Source organism: Thermobia domestica, chromosome 17 (genome assembly GCF_964235325.1).
Source record: "Thermobia domestica chromosome 17, izTheDome1.hap1.1, whole genome shotgun sequence".
NCBI classification, from domain to species: domain Eukaryota; kingdom Metazoa; phylum Arthropoda; class Insecta; order Zygentoma; family Lepismatidae; genus Thermobia; species Thermobia domestica.
This window is the reverse complement of record NC_137470.1, coordinates 61,116,115-61,118,930: the sequence shown is the minus strand read 5'-3', so window position 1 is coordinate 61,118,930 and position 2,816 is coordinate 61,116,115.

Genomic DNA, 2,816 nt, shown 5'->3' with positions numbered 1-2,816 from the left:
AACGTGTGATATGTGTTTGTTTTTAAAATAAAGTATATTTTTGTGTAAATAAGGATGAAAAGGAGAACAACAATGAAAAAACTCAATGTCTTTTACCTCCTTTACTAGCACTTATATAACTAAAGTAACTAATCACATTTCTCATTGCTGTCGTAACAATGCGTGAGAGGAACGTGTGATATGTGTTTGTTTTTAAAATAAAGTATATTTTTGTGTAAATAAGGATTAAAAGGAGGACAACAATGAAAAAAACTCAATGTCTTTTACCTATTTTACTAGCACTTATCTAACTAAAGTAACTAATCACATTTCTCATTGCTGTCGTAACAATGCGTGAGAGGAACGTGTGATATGTGTTTGTTTTTAAAATAAAGTATATTTTTGTGTAAATAAGGATTAAAAGGAGAACAACAATGAAAAAACTCAATGTCTTTTACCTATTTTACTAGCACTTATCTATCTAAAGTAACTAATCACATTTCTCATTGCTGTCGTAAGAATGCATGAGAGGAACGTGTGATATGTGTTTGTTTTTAAAATAAAGTATATTTTTGTGTAAATAAGGATTAAAAGCAGAACAACAATGAAAAAACTCAATGTCTTTTACCTATTTTACTAGCACTTATCTAACTAAAGTAACTAGAAACATTTCTCATTGCTGTCGTAACAATGCGTGAGAGGAACGTGTGATATGTGTTTGTTTTTAAAATAAAGTATATTTTTGTGTAAATAAGGATGAAGAGGAGGACAACAATGAAAAAAACTCAATGTCTTTTACCTATTTTACTAGCACTTATCTAACTAAAGTAACTAATCACATTTCTCATTGCTGTCGTAACAATGCGTGAGAGGAACGTGTGATATGTGTTTGTTTTTAAAATAAAGTATATTTTTGTGTAAATAAGGATTAAAAGGAGAACAACAATGAAAAAACTCAATGTCTTTTACCTATTTTACTAGCACTTATCTAACTAAAGTAACTAATCACATTTCTCATTGCTGTCGTAACAATGCGTGAGAGGAACGTGTGATATGTTTGTTTTTAAAATAAAGTATATTTTTGTGTAAATAAGGATTAAAAGGAGAACAACAATGAAAAAACTCAATGTCTTTTACCTATTTTACTAGCACTTATCTAACTAAAGTAACTAGAAACAATTCTCATTGCTGTCGTAACAATGCGTGAGAGGAACGTGTGATATGTGTTTGTTTTTAAAATAAAGTATATTTTTGTGTAAATAAGGATTAAAAGGAGAACGACAATGAAAAAACTCAATGTCTTTTACCTATTTTACTAGCACTTATCTAACTAAAGTAACTAATCACATTTCTCATTGCTGTCGTAACAATGCGTGAAAGGAACGTGTGATATGTGTTTGTTTTTAAAATAAAGTATATTTTTGTGTAAATAAGGATTAAAAGGAGAACAACAATGAAAAAACTCAATGTCTTTTACCTATTTTACTAGCACTTATCTAACTAAAGTAACTAATCACATTTCTCATTGCTGTCGTAACAATGCGTGAGAGGAACGTGTGATATGTGTTTGTTTTTAAAATAAAGTATATTTTTGTGTAAATAAGGATTAAAAGGAGAACAACAATGAAAAAACTCAATGTCTTTTACCTATTTTACTAGCACTTATCTAACTAAAGTAACTAATCACATTTCTCATTGCTGTCGTAACAATGCGTGAGAGGAACGTGTGATATGTGTTTGTTTTTAAAATAAAGTATATTTTTGTGTAAATAAGGATGAAGAGGAGGACAACAATGAAAAAAACTCAATGTCTTTTACCTATTTTACTAGCACTTATCTAACTAAAGTAACTAATCACATTTCTCATTGCTGTCGTAACAATGCGTGAGAGGAACGTGTGATATGTGTTTGTTTTTAAAATAAAGTATATTTTTGTGTAAATAAGGATTAAAAGGAGAACAACAATGAAAAAACTCAATGTCTTTTACCTCTTTTACTAGCACTTATCTAACTAAAGTAACTAATCACATTTCTCATTGCTGTCGTAACAATGCGTGAGAGGAACGTGTGATATGTGTTTGTTTTTAAAATAAAGTATATTTTTGTGTAAATAAGGATGAAAAGGAGAACAACAATGAAAAAACTCAATGTCTTTTACCTCTTTTACTAGCACTTATATAACTAAAGTAACTAATCACATTTCTCATTGCTGTCGTAACAATGCGTGAGAGGAACGTGTGATATGTGTTTGTTTTTAAAATAAAGTATATTTTTGTGTAAATAAGGATTAAAAGGAGGACAACAATGAAAAAAACTCAATGTCTTTTACCTATTTTACTAGCACTTATCTAACTAAAGTAACTAATCACATTTCTCATTGCTGTCGTAACAATGCGTGAGAGGAACGTGTGATATGTGTTTGTTTTTAAAATAAAGTATATTTTTGTGTAAATAAGGATTAAAAGGAGAACAACAATGAAAAAACTCAATGTCTTTTACCTATTTTACTAGCACTTATCTATCTAAAGTAACTAATCACATTTCTCATTGCTGTCGTAAGAATGCATGAGAGGAACGTGTGATATGTGTTTGTTTTTAAAATAAAGTATATTTTTGTGTAAATAAGGATTAAAAGCAGAACAACAATGAAAAAACTCAATGTCTTTTACCTATTTTACTAGCACTTATCTAACTAAAGTAACTAGAAACATTTCTCATTGCTGTCGTAACAATGCGTGAGCGGAACGTGTGATATGTGTTTGTTTTTAAAATAAAGTATATTTTTGTGTAAATAAGGATGAAGAGGAGGACAACAATGAAAAAAACTCAATGTCTTT